General features: G+C 46.1%; 1 pseudogene across 1 annotated transcript; it reads right to left on the bottom strand.

Annotated features, from left to right (window-relative positions):
- Positions 1-3,191: 3,191 nt before the first annotated feature.
- Positions 3,192-4,859, bottom strand: LOC309373315 (ABHD16B pseudogene; annotated as a pseudogene). The gene has a single exon. The product of its transcript is annotated as an ABHD16B pseudogene (transcript).
- Positions 4,860-20,391: the final 15,532 nt, after the last annotated feature.

The raw sequence follows: 20,391 nt of genomic DNA, 5'->3' as shown, positions 1-20,391 counted from the left end.
GAGTGGCGGCAACTTACGCACGAGCAACCCCTATAACCATTACAACTATTTACAGAAATGCTGTAAAATGAATGAATGTTAGAAAAATGTTGGAATGAAGTTATATGGCTTTAGTAGAAATGTTATAAGGAACTAAGTACAAATAGATTATTAATGTATTAAAGGGAAAAAATAAGGTTAGAATATGTTAAGATAATTACAGGACAGAAAACAGAGGAAGATGGAAAGGAATTGCTGAAACAGTTAACTGAAGTGGAATAGAAAAAGGGAGGTGTGAGGAGGTCGTTGAAACAAGTGAATGAAAGATAAGATATTGAAATTATTGGATGTGTCTTAAATTGTTTTTGTTTTGTTTTGTTAGTTTAATGTCTTAGTGTTATGTAGTGTCTTTGTTTTTGTATTGTATTGTATTGTACTGTATTGTTTTGTTTATTTTTTCTTTTGTAGTGTTTAAACTGTTAATAAATATTATTTAAAAAAGAAATTCTCTTTATTTGCCTGGGGACTTTTATGTCAGTCAGTAATCCTGCTGTGTCTTTCCTGTGGTGACTCCCCAATTGTGGATGCTTTCTCCAGAGAGGCTGGCTTGGCGCCAACATTGCATGTTTTTAGACACCAGGAAAAAACATTCCTCTTTAACCAGACCTATGGCTATTAAATAATCTCCCCCCGCCCCGATTTTTATTAAATCTTCCAAATTATTACATAACTCTGTCTTTTTTACACGTTTTCTTCTTGACTTCCTGTCCCTCCTTCCCTGATTGATATGCCCCCTTAATAGGTGCATTAAAACACATCTACATTTATTTTCTAAACCCCCAAAATCCATTTTCTACATTCTTCCATTGTTCATATCTGCTATTAAATATATGGCCTGTAATCATGTGGCAGGACAGACTGTTATTAAGATGATGATTTTACTATTAGGCTGTCTGTCAGTATGCTTCTTACTACGTTTTTATTGTGTTTTTGTCGTTGATGTTTTGCAATGTGTTTCTAGGGTTGTACACCACCCTGAAATCTTTTGATAAAAGGTGGTATATAAATTGAATTAATTAATAAGTTAATTATTAATAATACGTATTTGTAAAACATACTTTGCTGTTTTAAGTCATGCTGTTTGCCACATTGAGAAGCTTGGTCAATTAGAAGCAGGCTAATTCTAAAAATGAACAATAAATAAAATAAAAAATGAATAATAAATCTCCATGGTGGGTGTGCGAGCAAATGTTACAGTCATACCTCAAGTTGCAAACGCTGCGGGTTGCGCATTTTTGGGTTACGGACCGCGCCAAACCCGGATGTACCGGAACGGGTTACTTCCGGGTTTTGGTGCTCGCGCATGCGCAGAAGCGCTGAATCACACTTTGTGCATGCGCAGAAGCGCCAAATTCCACTTTGCGCATGCGCAGAAGCTCTGGATTGCATCACACGCGTGCACAGACGCGGAGCTGTGGGTTGCAAACGTGCCTCCCGCACGGATCACGTTCACAACCCGAGGTATGACTGTATTTTTATTCATCTATTTTTACATTTATACCCCACGTTTCCTCCAAGAATCTCAAGCGAGGACACATTTTATCTTCACATCAACCCTGTGAGGTAGGCTAAGCTGAGAGTGTGCAACTGGCCCAAGGTCAGCAAGTGAGTTTCATGGCTGAGTGAGGATTTGAACCCAGGTCTCCCAGGTTTCAGTCCAACGCTCTAACCACTACGCCACACTGCTGGCACAGACACAGAGAAATGCTCGCGCTATGCTGGTGGAACAGCCAAGATACCCAGTGTCAAAGCAACAGACACGCCCACAGAGAGCCTGGAAGCCAATGCCCACCAATCAGGGCGTGTTCTGCGAGCCACGCCCACACAGAGAATCAGCCAATGAATTTGTGACAATGAGGACATGCCCCCCATTGCATCAGAAAACATGCAACATGTGAGAGGTCACCAGAGCATCAGCACCAGTGATTACCCTGCTACTGTCAGTCTTGGCTCTTCACCCCTAATAATAATAATAATAATAATAATAATAATAATAATAATAATAATAATAATTTTATTTATATCCCGCCCTCCCCAGCTGAAGCTGGGCTCAGAGTGGCTAACAACAGTAAAAAGAACACAGTTTACATAAAATCATAATCAATCAGAATACATTCTAAAATCAATTCATTCTAAAATCAGTTCAGAGTCAATTAATGGCAACCCTCAGGCTAGAGTTCTATGAGGATTACAGAAGGAGGGGGTCAGACTGTCCCTATAGGCTGGGAGTTCGAATCCCTCTGGAATAAGAGTTCAAGACCCGCCTGGGGGGGAAAGACCCTTTTGCTAAAGAGCCAAGGGGTGGCGCGAGAACACTCAACCAGGGCAACCCCAGGCATGCACAGAGAGCAGCTGCTTCGACTGGCTCAATGCCTAGGAAACAGGGCTGGGATTCAGGAAATCAAGTCCTACCAGGGCGGATGGAGGGGAACATATCCCCACTTCCCTTTTGCATGCTGATCCCCACCCCACCATGTCAGAGGGAGACAAAGGAACCAGCCATGCAGTAGGGACAATTGTCTCACTCCCTGCTCCAGCCCAGTGGTGGCTGGTGGCCATTGGGATTGGTAAGGAAAAGCAATGACAAACCTAGACAGCATCTTAAAAAGTCTGGTCCTTACAATGATGAAGGACAGTTTAAAAAAGTTTTATAGTAGTGACGGGCGCTTGAGGCATTCAGTATTTGTGGAGCCCCATAATAACTGGTCTGATCTGCACAATCCATTCTAATAAGCAGTGAAAAATTCACAATGCAATCTTCTACGCAGAATTGAATTTAGTGGGGCTTACTCCCAGGTAAAGGGGTTTAGGATTGCAGCTTCAATTATGCACCGCCTTTTGTTCTTCCCAAATGTCCTGGCATTGTCCTCTGGTCAAAAAAACTGCATGGAAATCCATCTGTTGAGAGGAAACGTTTTCAAAAAATATTTGCATTTTCATATTAATAATATTTTCTTTTTTAAAATTTCTGGTTAATGGGATTTATGGAAAACAAGTGCAAACAGAAATGTCAAGACTAGACTGATTAGCCCATCCCTTATAGCATCCTCTGACAACCTGGAGCCCTCCAGTTGTTTTGGACTGCCCTCTGGAACAGCAGAAGGTAGAATCTGAACCAAAAGACCTCACCACCGCCTGCACAAACAAACCGCAATGATGAATGCTAGTTTTTATTTCTCTCTCTTTTTCTACAGTCAAGCCGCCACCTCCCCAGCCGAGCTAGAGCTTCCAGGGCATCTGAAATTCGTTTGGTGGCAAAGTTCTTCCATGGGTGGTCTCCACGTTCTTCAGGTGCTTCTTGGCCAAAAACAAGGCCATCTGCTTCTTCTTCACGGGGGGGAGGTTCTTCCCGACGTTCCACGGGAAGCTGCAGTTGGAGCCAAGGCTGGCTTTGTAGCCGCGGAGCGTTTTGAGGCACCAGTCCTCATCTACTTTGTAGAAGAAGCTGTAGATGAGGTCGTCCATCTGAGGGCAGTCCGCAGCCAGCCAGCTGCGCACCACTTCCTCCTCCTCAGATATAAGGTCGGGGTAACGGCACCTCAAGAGCTGCAGGAGCAGCTCGTTGGCTCGGTTGGTCTTGATGACAGGCAGCTTGCTCTCCGAGTGGAAGTGGGTGCTGGTGATTTCGTCCAACGTCCTCCTGACGAGTAGCACTGGGCCAGGGTATTGGCACAGCATCTCCGCCACGTTGAGGTTGAAGTGCTCCGTCACGGTCTTGACCACCAGCTTCTTCCAGCTCTTTGCCATCACCTTCATGGCCAAAGGGAGCAAGCTGTCAAAGGAGGCGTCCAGTACCAACCCGCCTAGCTCCGGATAAGTCTTCGCAGCCCAGGTGGCTGTGTAGCTCCCTAAGGAGTAGCCGTAGATGGCAATGTCCGGCAGGGCAAAACCCAGCCGGCGTATGGCATATTGGATGACCACATCCATAGCGTTGACGTCATTCGCCGGATAGGGTTTGCCCGTGCTTCTGCCGAAACCAGGGTGGTTCCACCCTAGGACAGAGTACCCGGCCTTCAGTGGGGTGAAAAAGCATCCGACCTCATAGAAACTGCCATTCCCTTCGCAGCAGATCACCAACTGCACCCCCCGTTTCTCTGGACTCTTCCTCTTCCTCCTGTCCACAAACATAGTGTCGATTTCGTTCCCATCACGGGCAATCAGTTTGGCCCGTTTCCCGTGGAAATCCTCAATGAGGCGAGTTCGGGCGTTCACCAGTATATTGGGTGGGACTTTGTTCAAGAGGCAAACGGAACCCGGGTAGAGCAGCCAGCGGCCGATGGAGTGAGCAATGGCATACCTGGCGAACTTGCTGGAGCAATGCTTGAAGGAGTGGAAGACGCTGGATCTGGAGCTCTCCGCCACGGCGCCCTCCTGGGGGACTGTAAGCATCCCTTGGGGGTTCTGGTTGTTGTTGATGGTGATGCTGCTGCTGCTGTGTCCGTTGGCGATGGTGCTGGTCCCGGCCTCATCCCAGCGATATTCCACTGGGCACTTCTTGAACACACAGCTGTCTTTGATCATCAAGTAGGTTTTCATTTTGTAACACATGTTGGAGCTCTTTAAGGGGGGAACGTTCACGGGATCAAACGATGGAGCCTTTTGGCAAGCTGGGTCAAGTTAAAGGAAGGGGAACACGAAGAAGAGAAGGACAAAGAGATATTTCTAGAGGCAGGCTGGAAGTTAGCAACTTTTAATGAGGATCCAAACCAGAAGTAGACGTGGAGCAGCACTAGAATGTCTTGAGATGGCTGCTGCCCACCTGCCCTTGGCTGATGTTGGGAGGGTCATATCCTGCAAAAGGGCAACCGGGCACTTCCTCCAAGAGCCCCTACAGGCCAGTCACTCAAAGCAAAGGTAATAATAAGCCATGTCAGCCCCCTTTGTGAGCAATTACCCCTCTGAGGACTTGGCTGGGAGGCCCATCAGCTGCCAGGGGGGTCTGGAGGTGGACATGGCAAATTCTTCTCTGGGGCGGTGGAGCAAGAGCAGAGTCTGTCCACTTAGTCTGTCCACAGAGTCTGTCCCATCAATCCCTGCCTCGTCCGTTGCTCCCATGGAACAAAAGGCTTTCTTGCGGGCCAGAGTGCCCCTATTTCCCAGGGACCGGGAATCATAGAATCAGAGCATCATAGAATCATAGAGTTGGAAGAGACCACAAGGGCCATTGAGTCCAACCCCCTGCCAAGCAGGAAACACCATCAGAGCACTCCTGACATATGGTTGTCAAGCCTCTGCTTAAAGACCTCCAAAGAAGGAGACACCACCACACTCCTTGGCAGCAAATTCCACTCTCGAACAGCTCTTACTGTCAGGAAGTTCTTCCTAATGTTTAGGTGGAATCTTCTTTCTTGTAGTTTGGATCCATTGCTCCGTGTCCGCTTCTCTGGAGCAGCAGAAAACAACCTTTCTCCCTCCTCTATGTGACATCCTTTTATATATTTGAACATGGCTATCATATCACCCCTTAACCTCCTCTTCTCCAGGCTAAACATGCCCAGCTCCCTTAGCCGTTCCTCATAAGGCATCGTTTCCAGGCCTTTGACCATTTTGGTTGCCCTCCTCTGGACACGTTCCAGTTTGTCAGTGTCCTTCTTGAACTGTGGTGCCCAGAACTGGACACAGTACTCCAGGTGAGGTCTGACCAGAGCAGAATACAGTGGCACTATTACTTCCCTTGATCTAGATGCTATACTCCTATTGATGCAGCCCAGAATTGCATTGGCTTTTTTAGCTGCCGCGTCACACTGTTGGCTCATGTCAAGTTTGTGGTCAACCAAGACTCCTAGATCCTTTTCACATGTAAGTGGGCCTCATCGAAGGTTGGATACCTTCTTCCATCAGTAACATTATTAACGCTTGTTTAATTCGTTACGCATCCTTCACTCTAAGGTACCAGGTCAGGCAACAAGGTAAGAAGGTAAGAAGAGCCTGCTGGATCAGGCCAATGGGCCACCTGTTCTCACAGTGGCCAGACAGATGCCTGTGGGGAAGCAGCAAGCAGGATTCGAACACAGGAGCCTGTGGTTTCCAGCAACTGGTACTCAGTTTGCATTGGGGGGGGGGAGTTCCCGAAGGAAATTCCAGCTTGAGAGGAACCATTGTCATCAAGGCATCTGCGGGGGAGAAAAGGTTTAAATTCCTCCTAAAGGTTTAAATTCCCCTCTCCGTTCTTGCTGTGAACTATCAGCCCAAGTGATGCAAAAGGCATTTTTTTAAAGCTGCACATTAGTTGTGTTTTATGCCGTGTGCAGTTTGGTGCTCAAGTTGAAAGGGAAGTGTGACCAGCCAGTGGGAGAAGCCGTCTCTCTTTTTGCTCTCCAAACTCCCCCCACCCACAGCACTGACCACAGAGGCATCGCTTTCCTCTTCACCACAAATGCAGCTCTCAGAATGACGTGTAATCTCAGCCCACAGTCTTGAAAAACCCTACAATATCCCCCATGCACCAGGAGGCAGACGACGTTGCGGGGACCAGATGCATTTCCTCGATTCCTCTTTCCTAGGAAGAGGGAAGAGGGCGCAGGATGGTTGCAAAAGCCCCGGCTGGAGACAGATGACTGTTGGAGAACTGGAGGCGGTAACGGTGGAGGGGTTCCTGCCTGTGGCACTCTTTGAGGAAGCAGGAAAGAGCAGCGATGATGCTCTTTTCAATCCCCAGAGAGCTATTGGGGGCGAGAGGAGAAGCCTGGTTTTGGTACAAATCCGTCATTCCGTTTTCATCACGGGGAGAACAAGTCTCTGAGTGCAGTTTGAACAAAAGTGAAAATAGGACACACACACACACACACACACACAGCACAGGAAACAAACTCTGTCTCTAATCATCTTCTTAGTTACTTCTGTGTTAATAAATTTACCAGTGGCGTAGCGTGGGTTGTCAGCACCCGGGGCAAGGCAAGTAATTTGCACCCCCTAACCCGTGGAATTGCGCCCCCTAACCCTAACCCCCAGATGTTGCGCCCAGTGTGGCCGGCCCCCCCTGCACCCCCCACGCTACGCCACTGAACTTTACATATACTGTACTCAGACATGTACTTTGATCTGCAGTTTTATCTCGCAATGCATGCTTTTATTTGTTCTGCATGTTTTATAAACTTGCTTTTCGCACTGATTTTTTTTTAAATTGACGCCTCTTTTATATTCTTCATAAACTGCTTAGAGGTTTTCTTTACAGTGAAGCTGTATGCAAATATTGTTAAACAGTGGGCACTTGGTGTCAAACACCAGCGGTGGGAGCACAGTGGAACCAGAGTGAATGTAATCAGTGCTCTACATCACATTTGTATATCACCTTTCGTCCAAGGAGCTTGAAGGGGCACACATCATTCTCCTCCTCCCCATTTTATCCTCGCAGCAACCCGGTGAGGTAGGTTAGGTTGAGAGTAAATGACTGGCCCTAGGTCATCCAGTGAGCTTCATGGCCGATGGGGATTTGAACCCGGGTCTCCCAGGTCCCAGTCTGACACTCTAACCCATGGGTAGGTAAATTATGGCCCAGGGGTCAGATTCGGTCCAATTACCTTCTCAATCCGGCCCACGGACGGTCCAGGAATCAGCGTGTTTTTACATGAGTAGAATGTGTCCTTTTATTTAAAATGCATCTCTGGGTTATTTGTGGGGCATAGGAATTTGTTCATATTTTTTTCTCCAAAATATCATCCAGCCCCCCACAAGGTCTGAGGGATAGTGGCTCCCTGTTTAAAAGGTTTGCTGATCCCTGCTCTAACCACTATGCAACACAGCCTCATCAGCTGCCATTCCACCTGGCTGCATGAGAAGGAGAGTAGTGGCCTTAGCTCCTAGACATCCTTATCTTTCTCCTCCCTCTCTGGCCCTTTCCCCAATTATATGAGTAAGCCGTTAACGTATTTTGAAAACTGTGAACTGCATTGAATTGGTAAATTGGTAGAAAAGTGACCTATAAATGTAAATAGGTGCTGTTGCCATTTCCACATAGTTGTAGGTTGGTGTTAGAGAGGGGGGTCTCCATGTCTTTAAGAGATCGAAGGCTGCTTGCATCACATACCCCCCAAAAAAGGTCCCTATTCTCCAGGGACAGTCCTGGAATTATGAAAGCCATCCCAGCTTTTGATTTGATCCCGAAAGGTCCCTATTCCCCCCCCCCCCCGGCAGTGCTGCCTGGAAGAGGATGAGCTGGGTGTCAGGAAAGGGCAACAACTTATTTTCTTCTTGTGTGTGGGTTGTTGTCGTCGTTTAACTCCCAGAGAAGCAGAGCGGTGCTTGTGGGATATTCTGCCTCAGGCGTCTAAATAACATGACCAATGTTGGTTTTGTGCCTGGGCTGCTTTCAGATCAGATAACCTGTTCATTAAGCTTTCTTGCCAATCTGTTTGCACAGAGTTTCTTAAAGTTCAGGTGACATTGACGAGTCATTTCTTTCTTTCTTTATTCCTTATCAAGAAAAGTCTGTGGGGGGGGGTTTCCGAGGGGGGAGGAAGTGTTATTTGTGAGGGGTGTTTCTAAGACTCAGGTGAAACTGTGAAGCTCCCTTGTAATTTTTGCTCTTCTTAGAGGCTACATGTTGTTTAAGTAATCTTGCAATGTTTTTAGTACCAAAATGTGGGGTTTTTTGTTTGTTCTTGTTTTGCTGTTGTTATAAAACTGCTTTAGAAGTGTTTGTTGGAAATGTATTCCTGTTTCCTTTTTTTTTTGTAAGCCGTTTTGAGCTTTTCTTTTTCTTTTGCATGTGTTACAGTAAAAATCTGGGTGCGAGGCTGCTCTGCCACCCAGCTCGTCGGACTAAGTCCGCAGGTCCCTGCGGAGGAAAATGAGCTCAGCCGGAGACAGGAGCAAGCTGCAGAAGATCCAAGTTTATTGCGCAACAGGTTCAAGGCAAGATTGAACAGCGAGAAAGGGGTGACATGAACTTTTGAAACTTCCCTCCATGTCCCAGAATACAGTGCAAAACACATCCCAGTTACATCATGAATACATTAAAGAGAGGTTGGGTTACACAGGATTAACATATGGAGGAGGGAGGGGGGAATATGCAGAGCTGGAGATATGCGCAGATAAGCACATCCTGATGAGAAGACAATGGTCCATGTACTGGCATTGCCTGGAGAAAAGGCTTGGCAGAGTGATTTGACAGGATTAGGGTCTTGACACCTTGCTTGAGGGATTATGGAGGACAGGGGAGGTGTGATGGAGTCCTAGAGAAATTGAGCAAATTGGCACGTTGATTTTCTATGAATTTTATAGATTTTAGTCCCTTTTGACATTGACAATTGGAAATAAATTGATATATTGTAGCGAAGAAGAAGGTAAAGATGACATGCCCCCCCTTCCGTATCAGTATGGAATAGCTGCATACAGATAAAATGAATGGATGAATGCTCCGCAGGAGATCAGTTCTAATTGCACAGCCTGGATTACCCAGTATGCAACTGAATTCCACCCCAAAATCTATTACATCCATATCCCACCTTCCTTCCAAGAAACTCAGGGTGGTGTGCAATAGTTCTCTCACAGTTCTAAGGTGGTATGATATTGTTTTAAATGAATAGTGTGGTTGGGACCATAACTTTTAAAAGTGTAACTTTAAGAAGTTGTGCTTTCTTTTTCCTGCCCCCCCATCCTGATCTTTTTCATTTGCATATTGAATCTTTTTATATCATAAGCCTGGGGGCAGGGATCACCTCAGAATAAATAAATAAATCACTTTTTTTTCCTTGCTAAAGACATGGCCACTGGTCCCATCGCCTCCTGGCAAATAGAAGGGGAAGAAATGGAGGCAGTGAGAGATTTTACTTTCTTGGGCTCCATGATCACTGCAGATGGTGGCTGGGGGATGGGGGAAAATGGGAGTCTAGCAAAATTGATTGATTGACTGACTGTGTTTATATCACACCTTTTTCTCCAATGAGCACAAGGTGGCACACATTGGTTTTTTAAAATATATATATAATTTTTTTTATTAGTTTTTCAACAATATTTAAGCATACTTTTACATCTTATTCAATTTTTTTGACTTCATTCAGTCCTGTCTGAAAATTTCCCAATCTAATCTCTTAGTATGCATTTCTTATTTTCCCTATTACATTTCAAACTCGTAACCAATATCTCTATCTTTTCCTACTTTGTAACACTCCGTATATTTCCCATTACAAAACTTCTTGTCGTCCTGCTAGCGTGATTTGTTGATTACAGTTGCTCTTCAAATAATTCATAAACTTCTTCCAATCTTCTGTAAATCTCTGGTCCCGTAGGTTTCGAATCCTTCCTGTCATTTTGTCTAATTCTGCATAGTCCCTTAATTTCGTTTGCCATTCTTCTTTTGTCGGAATTTCTTCTTGCTTCCATTTCTGGGCTAACACTTGCCGCTGTTGTTGCATATCAGAACAATTTAACATCTTGCCTATTAATGTCTTGGCCTATAATACCAAGTAAAAATGCTTCTGGTTTTTTAAAGAATTTTTAAGAAGACATTGTTCTCCCCCTCCTCATTGAATCCCCACAACAACCTTGTGAGGTAGATTAGGTTAGGCTGAGAGGCAGCGACTAGACCAAGTGAGCTTCATGGCTAAGTGGAGATATGAACCCAGGTCTTTCAGGTCCCATTCCAACACTCAAACCATTATACCACCATAGCAACAGTTTGCAAAGGCGTCCTGGCTGCTGACCAGGTCAGGCAGCGAAGAATTTGCTGCTACTCTAACTCCGGCCGTAAAACATCCCTGTTTTGGAATCAGCAAAAATTCCCCTGGAGCTGAACAAAGTCCTTGGGCTGATCTCCTCTGCCAGGATGGATGGGTGTGTGTGCGGAGAGGAACAGGCTGGAGGAAATGGGATCAAAGGCTACACTGGCAAGTGAAAGGTCACATCCATCACCGAGAGGGTAGGAAGAGGGCAACTGAGGCAGCAGAGGAGGGTCCAGGGTGACTCTCTGGAGAAAGGAGGGGAGGTCAGGATGTCCCGAAGAAAAACAAAACCTCTCCCTTGAAATATGGATGGATTGTGAGGAGTGGCAAGGAAGGAAAAGGTCGTTTTATTTGAGAGGGGGTTTTGAGGGGGGTGGCTGCTGGGTATGCTGGGATTTGAGATGCACACAGAAATTTGAAACCCCAGCAGCGCACAGCTCATCCTGGTCTATCCGCAGCAATCTTGCCTCAATTTCCCTTTGCGACAGAGAGCACATGAGCACTGGGAACACACCGGAGTAAGCAGTGACATGAACACAGCCTGTATATGTTCTGCAACAGATGTTATGGCTGCTGTCTGGGGTGTGTCTTTTTATAGAAAACGTTTTTATTTGATTTTACAAATATAAATTTATAACGAAACCAAATACATATCCATATACAGTAGAGAGATTTCTCTGAACCTCGAGATTTCCCCTCCATGGCTCCTAATGTCAATTTTTCAACTGCATATTATGTCATAGTCTATATTTTATATCCATCCATATTATCCATAGTAATTGCAACATGACAAGTGAGATTAAAATGCTGCTAATGTTTTCATCTGCTTACAGTGGCCTCCTAAGTAAATTATAAATTTCCCCCATTCTTTCTTGAAATTTTTGTCTTCTTGGTCCCTGAGCTTTCCGGTCAGTTTTGTCATTTCGGCATGGCCCAACAGCTTGATTTCCCATTTCTCTCTGGTAGGGACTTGCGTTCTTTCCATCTCTGGACTAGTAGCATCCATGCTGCTCTTGTCACATACATGAAAAGTCTTTTCTGTTCCTTTGGGATGTCGATACCTACAATTCCTAATAAAAAGGCTTCTGTTTTCTCACAAAAGTTATTTTAAACGTTTTTTCCAGTTCATTATATATCACTTCCCAGAAAGCCTTTATAACTTTACACGACCACCACATATGATAAAAGGGGTGTGTCTTGTGGGGGAGTGGCCTGGGGAGAAATGGCCTTGCGGGTCATATTGGGACTCCTCCTGGGGCAATGGCAACTCTTTGCAGTGGAGGAAAACACAATGGTTCTAGGCTAATAATAATAATAATAATAATAATAATAATAATAATTTATTTATACCCCACCCATCTGGCTGGGTTTCCCTAGCCACTCTGGGCAGCTTCCAACAAAATACAGTGGTACCTCGTGTTACATACACTTCAGGTTACATATGCTTCAGGTTACAGACTCCGCTAACCCAGAAATAGTACCTTGGCTTAAGAACTTTGCTTCAGGTTGAGAACAGAAATCGTGCTCCGGCAGCGCGGCGGCAGCAGGAGGCCCCCATTAGCTAAAGTGGTGCTTCAGGTTAAGAACAGTTTCAGGTTAAGTACAGACCTCTGGAACGAATTAAGTACTTAACCTGAGGTACCACTGTATTAAAATACAGTAATGCATCAAACATTAAAAGCTTCCCTAAAGAGGGCTGCCTTCAGATGTCTTCTAAAAGTCTGGTAGTTTATCTCTTTGACATCTGGTGGGAGGGCGTTCCACAGGGCGGGTGCCACTACCGAGAAGGCCCTCTGCCTGGCTCCCTGTACGGCAAAAATGAAATTCCTTGATGAAAGTATCACATCCCCTTCCCTCCAGCTCTACAGTTCTGTGTTTCTATGATCCACTTGCCTCTCTTTTGCAAAGTCCTTGAGGTAGAGATCCATCTTTCCGCCACCTTATTTTGTCCCTCTGCAAAGTAAACTGAAGGACATTAATACCCACCACGGATGAGTCAGGGCAGGCCAGCAGGCTGGGTCTTAACCCCAGTTGGCTTCCTTCACCCGGATCCGCCTGAGGCCATCTGCTTGCTTGGGGAAGGGGGGAAAAAATCTCCCACCCTGAAGGCTAATCTTCTTTAATCTCTGTCAATTGGATCTGTGCCTTTGTTCCACCAGCCAGCGGGAGACCAGCACGTTGGCTCAGGGAGAGAGAGGCAGGCAGCCGTGTGGTTCCTGGGCAGAACACGTGTCTGCCTTCCGTGGGGCAACCCCTTGGCATAATAACACTGTGCTACATCCACAAATGTTTCTGTTTTCATTTTTGGCAGGGTGGCGGCTGTATAACACCGACTCAAACCAAATCATCCAGAACAGGGTAAGACCAAGGACAGTGCTTTCAAAGCATCCAGTCAGGCTGGCATAGAGTCCCACAATCTGGTGTCCAGGGCAGCTGTCTATCAGCTCCATCTGGTACGCAGGATGAGACCCTCCCTGTCCGCAGACTGTCTCGCCAGAGTGGTGCATGCTCTAGTTATCTCCCGCTTGGACTACTGCAATGCGCTCTACATTGGGCTACCTTTGAAGGTGATCTGGAAACTGCAACTAATCCAGAATGTGGCAGCTAGACTGGTGACTGGGAGCAGCTGTTGAGACCACATAACACCGGTCTCTACATTGGCTCCCAGTAAATTCATCTCTAATCATTCTAGAACAATAATAAGCCACTCCCAGTACGTTTCCAAGCACACTTTAAAGTGTTAGTGCTAGCCTTTAAAGCCCTAAACGGCCTTGGACCAGTATACCTGAAGGAGCGTCTCCACCCCCATCGTTCTGCCCAGACACTGAGGTCCAGCTCCGAGGGCCTTCTGGCGGTTCCCTCCCTGCAAGAAGCCAAGTTACAGGAAACCAGGCAGAGGGCCTTCTCGGTGGTGGTGCCCGCCCTGTGGAATGCCCTCCTATCAGATGTCAAGGAAATAAACAAGTATGTGACTTTTAGAATACATCTGAAGGCAGCCCTCTTTAGGGAAGTTTTTAATTTTTGATGTTTTATTGTGTTTTTAATATTCTGTTGGGAGCCACCCAGAGTGGCTGGGGAATAAATTATCATTATTATTATTATTATTATTATTATTATTATTATTATTATTATGCCCTCCAGATGGTTTGGGCAATGGCACCCATCAGCCTCAGCTAGCATGGTCGTGAGTCTAGAAACTCTCTGCATTTCAGAGTGCCAGGCACCTCAGAAGGCCTGCCTAAGAGATCCTTTTATTGTGGCATTTCAGCACCAGACCCGTTACAGGAGTGTTTATGTTCTGATAAGAGTCCACCAAGTTGCTTTAAATGTTATGTATTGAATTACTCACCCTGGGCCAGCAGGGGGATACTGTAGATAGTTTTCACTCAGGTCCACATATGCAAATAAGGGATTGAAAGTGACGTTCAGTGATTGGCTAGTTACAAAAAATGGTTACTGTTACATTGTAGTGGAGCTCTATATAAGCAGGCTGGCTGAACCCTTCAGTTCAGTTCTGTTCTGGCCTGTGAATAAACAAGAGCTGTTGGAAGAATCGCTGTGTCATCTGATATGTTCACCAACAACTTAACACTGGCGACAAAGGTGGGATTCGAACCCACGCGTGCAGAGCACAATGGGTCTAGAGGCTCTCTGCATTTAAGAGTCCTAGGCACCTCAGAAGGCCTACCTAAGAGATCCTTTTATTGGCACCAGCTTGCCCAACAGCTTGCTGGTGTTTATATGACCACTAGGCCTGTTTCCCCCGCATGCCTTGCTGCAGACCCTTTGCTCTTCCCGCCTGCCCTCCCCTCCATGCAGATTGGCTGGCAGATGTCCCTCAGGGCTGTTGCAGCCACGGCACAACCTCCTAATCGTGCCCTCCTAGGAGGAATGCAGATCGGGTCTTGCAAGGTTTCGAAGGGGATTTGACACCCTCCAAAATGGATTCATGCTGTCAGGCGGATTTGCAATTAACTCAACCATCCTCTCTCCCCCCCCCACTCACCACAAATGCCCGCTTTGTTTCTCGCCAAAGGCGGGCAGAGACAAAGGCATGTAGATTGCGTTTCCCCAATACAGCCTGCCATTCTGGGGGCTCTCTGCACCCACAATAATCTGAGCTTGATGAGAGAGACACTTGCATTGGGCTGTGTTAATTGTGACCTTTTATTGCCAAGACCATCTCTCCGCCGGCAGCTGAGCCTCCAATTCCAAACAGCCAGGGCTTATTAACATGACTTCTAATCCCCTAACGACCCCCTGATTGTTCAGACATATGGACGGCGCCTTCCCCCTTGCCAGATGAACCCCCTACTTCCATCTCACCCACTCCAGGAAACCCTTTGCCTCTGACAAGGCTGGCTTTGAAGTGAAGAGTCTGTCAGCACAGCATCCCAGTTCGGTGGGAGTCCGTCATAAATATCAGATTACCAGCCCGCTCCCCCACCGCATCCTCTGCCCCATTTCCCCTCTTCTCCCCCCCCCCCGCCTCATCTGTTTCCAACAGTGGGTTCGCAAAGCTGCTTGCCAGCTGCATGCCCACTTTTCCCAGGGCACAGAGAGGGAAGGGTGCACTCTCTGCAAAAAAAAGATGCCATCAAAGAGCTTGCGATCAGGGCCACCCTCTCCAGTCCTCCTGGAGCAATTCAAGGTTGCAGAAATACATGGGAATGGAAGGCAATGGAAGAGGGAGAAAAAGGATAAAAGAAAAGGGATGGGAAGAATGAAAAGAAATAGGATTCCCAGGAGTAGTAGAAGTAATAATAATAATAATAATAATAATAATAATAATAATAATAATAATTAATAAAAAAAAAATTTATTTATACCCCACCCTCCCCGACCAGAGCTGGGCTCAGGGTGGCTAACACCAGTAAAATTACAATAGAAACATAATAGGAGTTAAATACAGGTTAAAAAGCAATTTTAAAAGCAGCCTCACTTTAAAAGTAGCCCATGGATCAAAACCGTAAGGGGAGGGAAACATAAGGGTCAGACTGAGTCCAAACCAAAGGCCAGGCGGAACAGCTCTGTCTTGCAGGCCCTGCGGAAAGATGTCAAGTCCCGCAGGGCCCTAGTCTCCTGTGACAGAGCGTTCCACCAAGTTGGGGCCAGTACTGAAAAGGCCCTGGCCCTAGTTGAGACCAATCTAACCACCTTGCGACCTGGACCTCCAAGGTGTCATTTGTGGACCTTAAGGTTCTCTGCAGGGCATACCAGGAGAGGCGGTCCCGTAGGTACAAGGGTCCTAGGCCGCGTGGGGCTTTAAAGGTCAAAACCAGCACCTTAAACCTGACCCTGTACTCCACCGGGAGCCAGTGCAGTTGGTAAAGCACTAGATGAATGTGATCCCGCAGCAAGGACCACGTAAGAAGCCTCGCTGGAGCATTCTGCACCTGCTGGAGTTTCTGGGTCAGCTTCAAGGGCAGCCCTGCATAGAGCAGCGCAAACATACACCCCTCAAGCCAGTGTGCATTCTGCCTCCAGTGCGGTGTAGTGGTTAGGGTGTTGGACTAGGGCCCGGGAGGACAGGGTTCAAATCTCCGCTTATGCGATGAGGCTCACTTGGTGACCACAGGCCAGTGCCTACCTCACAGGGTTGTTGTGATGATGAAATGGGAGGGGGGAAGGAGGAATGCCACCTGGAGCTCTTTAGAGGAAAGGTGGGGCAGAAATTTTATAAGGCGAGTAACAGTTGAGATGATAGAGGCTTATAAAATCACCCAAGGAAAGGAGAAAGGGGGGGGGGAATCACGATACTGGGGTTCATAGACATCCAGTGAAGCTGAACGTTGGACGGTTTGGGACGGTGAACTTTGCACCGTGAATTTCACTGCCCTCTAAGGCAGTCATGGAATTACAGTATTTTTTGCTCCATAAGACACACTTTTTTCCTCCTATAATGTAAGGGGAAATGTCTGTGAGTCTTATGGAGCGAATGTGTGGTCCCTGGAGCCAAAAAGCCGAATGTATGGTCCCTGGGCAAAAAGCAGATTGTGCTTTTTTTTTTGTTTAGAAAGAGGGCAGGGGGTGTTGAAACAAAGCTGCTGAGCAGCTGATCGGCAAACGATCGGGAGGGAGATAAGGGACTCTAGAGATAAAGGAGGCTGCCTGGGAGGGGGGAGGTAAAAGCCCATGGATCCTCAGGATTTTTGCACTGGGTCACCCCAAATTCACCATCAGATCACATAGCATGTCCATGGCTATAGCCTGCACCAAAAAATCACGCATCCACTGTTTCGTGGGGCCGCAATGGCGCAAAAACGTGGTTACAAAGCACGGATCCACATGGATCATACTTTGACTATCTCCCTGGCCTTGACCTGTTCCTCTCCTGCCTTTGGCCTTGAAACGGATCCTGTCTGAGATCAGACCTTGCCAGCATTTCCTTGCCTACTTCTGATGGGCTGAAACGAAGCTCAAAGAAAAGAAAGAAATATTATGGGAGGGAGAAAGAGAGAGAGTGAGAGAGAACAGAATTTGTGAGATGGTGACTTGATGGAAAGGATACAGGCGAGGGGGGTGGCGGGCGGGAGCAGCTTGACCACTTGAGGAAACTCAGTGGATCTTCCTGGAGGCGAGGGGTGTCTGTCGCCAAGGCAGATGCTGCACATCTGGCAGCTGCGAATGCACTCTTGGGAACCCCAGAAGACAGTCTATAACTGGCAAAGATCAGCATTCCCAACCAGCTCTCTTGTTTCCTGCACAGCCTTTTGCTTACCAGATGTGTCCTCGCCTCATCTATTTTCCTCTGCTCACTGCCCCCCCCCCATGCAGTCCAGCAACAAACGAAGCTCCCAGGATGAGCACAGCTCAGAAATGGCCTGTAAGATTTATTCCAAAGGCAGCAAAAGTGAAGTTTTGGGACACAGATGGACCCTCATCGGGGGGATCGTACATTCTTCTTCTTCTTTGGCGATTCCTCGTAGCTGAGTAAGACTGTCTTCCATAAACACGGTTTTAACAATGAGTCCATAAGTGACTGTGAAGGCCAATTCTGGATCCACACATCCTTCCACAGTAAGGACATAGGTTCCCGGGCAGGAGCTGATCACGGTGTGGATTTGCCAAGCATGCCTTCCTCTTAGCACGTTTCTCCCTTGTGTCCTGAGTTTGAGTGTCTTCAAAGCCCATGACACCTTTGGCAAAGGCTGTTCTCCACCTGGAGTGCTCGCAGGCCAGTGTTTCCCGGTTGTCAGTGTTTATACTATATTTTTTGAGTTTTGCCTTGAGAGAGGCTTTAAACCTCTTTTGTTGACCACCAGCATCACGCTTTCCATTTTTAAGTTCAACATAGATACTGCTTCATAACGAGGCAGACCCTTGGTCCGATATAAAGCGGTGTAGAAATGAAATGAATAATAATAATAATAATAATAATAAGCTAGCTTAGTACTGTCTACACAGACTAGCAGCAGCTCTCCAGAATTTCAGGCAGAAATGCTGGGGGCGCTGGGAATTGAACCAGCTTTCCACTTTGCCTTGAGGTCTGTTCTGTGGTCTGCATGTTGGGACGGTGCAAACTCTGAACGTACAAGGGAGGTGGAATCCGGACACATATTTAAAAAGTTGTGAAAATGCTTTTTTTTTAAAAAAATTGAAAAATATATGGAATTTGCCATAGCTCGCCATCACCATCTAGTGTCCCATTTGTGTAATGCACTTTGCAACACACCGGAAACGTTTTATATGTAGCTGTATAGCTGAGTCCAAAGTCAAAACCAGCATCTCCCCTTAAAAAATAAACAAATCTTGTTTCTTCAGTATTTGTATTTTCTTCACCTCCTCAACCAAACATGAAAAAGGGCAAGAATTCATTCCAGACAGCCCAGATGGTTGTCTGTTTGAGGAGTCTGACTAATGCCAGCTCCAGATGGCCTTTAAAGCGCACTCCTTCCAATTGCTCCCCTCTTAGAACAAACCCCCAGGGGCCATCCCATATCTTTCCAGGATCTGGAAGACAATTCCCTCTCCAACCACCCTCCAATGGGAAGAACAAGATGATGATGGGTCCTTACCTTAACCCTTTCCAAGAGCCTGCAGGGTTGTTCAGTGGATTTTATTCTACAAGGTCACCAGTGCAGGGAACTCTGGCTCCCCCTTTTCCCTTTTAGTTTTGCACATAGATTATTCATTTTTAAGGCACAGTTCACTGAGACTCAGGGCCCTTCCAGGTGGCCTGTATGTTGCGAAGGACAGAAAGAAGGGCAAGTTAAAAGAAAAAAAAGCATTGCAAACTCAAGTCCCTGGAACTCTCTTCCACAGGAGGCAGTGAGGACCAGCAACTTAGTTGGCTTTAAAAGAAGATTGGACTAAGAAACAGGGAAATTGAAAAGAACATTGTTCATGTACGGAATAACAGCGGCCAGAATTTTAGTAGCAAGAAATTGGAAAAACACAACAATACCCAACACGGAAGATTGGCAAATCCTAATAGTAGAATATCTGCAGCTAGCGAAAGCGACAGGAAGAGTAAGAGGCCAACCAAAACAAAAAGTCTATAAGGATTGGAGAATCTTTAAAGAATATTTCGAATACTATGGAGTAAAAGGAAACATCTTGGCAGAATTCGACTGATCCCTGTATTGTATAAATGTAAGTTTGTAGGGCGGTAAAAAGAAATTATATAAGAAATATGTAACTGTGCGGTATAAAGTAATGGATAGATGAAGTACAGAGAGATTAACTGGAAGTCAGCTTTAAATTTCTTTTCTATAAATTTTATAATTGTGTTCAATACCAGGAGTATATATGATGATAATTATATTAATCTTCTTATATCTTATAGTGTGGTGGTTTGTTTGATTTTTCTGTTACTTGTTTGTTTGATTGCATGTTTATTTACTTGTATGCACGTCTTTTTTCATAAATGTATTTATTTTAAATTAATAAAGATATATATATATATATATATATTTAAACCCTGCTGCTGGTCTCATCCGCTCAATCTACCAGAGCCTGTCTTCGCAAGCAATGGAAGTCCCCAACTCTCCAACGCTTTGAGACCCACCGGTTACCCTCACCTGGTTCAACCGGCCTGTTGAAGCCATTCCCAGTGTGCAGCCGCTGTCACATGCTGACAGCTTCTAGGAGCCGCAGGCGAGAGCTGAGGGCAGAGTGGGGACCAAAGGTGGACAAACGACCCCAGAAGGAGCACGACATGTCCCCCACCAGACAGGCACTCCTGTCTTCCACTGCCTCCCACAGTTTGGTCAAACTCATGCTGGTAGCTTTGAGAACACTGTCCAACCATCTCGTCCTCTGTCGTCCCCTTCTCCTTGTGCCCTCCATCTTTCCCAACATCAGGGTCTTTTCCAGGGAGTCTTCTCTTCTCATGAGGGGGCCAAAGTATTGGAGCCTCAGCATCAGGATCTGTCCTTCCAGTGAGCACTCAGGGCTGGTTTCCTTAAGAATGGAGAGGTTTGATCTTCTTGCAGTCCATGGGACTCTCAAGAGTCTCCTCCAGCACCATAATTCAAAAGCATCCATTCTTCGGCGATCAGCCTTCTTTATGGTCCAGCTCTCACTTCCATACATCACTACTGGGAAAACCATAGCTTTAACTATACGGACCTTTGTTGGCAAGGTCTCTGCTTTTTAAGATGCTGTCTAGGTTTGTCATTGCTTTTCTCCCAAGAAGCAGGAGTCTTAATTTCATGACTGCTGTCACCATCTGCAGTTAACAAACTAC

Source organism: Podarcis melisellensis (assembly GCF_964234715.1).
Source record: "Podarcis melisellensis genome assembly, chromosome: 6".
In the NCBI taxonomy this organism is placed as follows: Eukaryota; Metazoa; Chordata; class Lepidosauria; order Squamata; family Lacertidae; genus Podarcis; species Podarcis melisellensis.
Note: the sequence above shows the minus strand (reverse complement) of the source record. Positions and strands in the feature narration are given on the sequence as shown.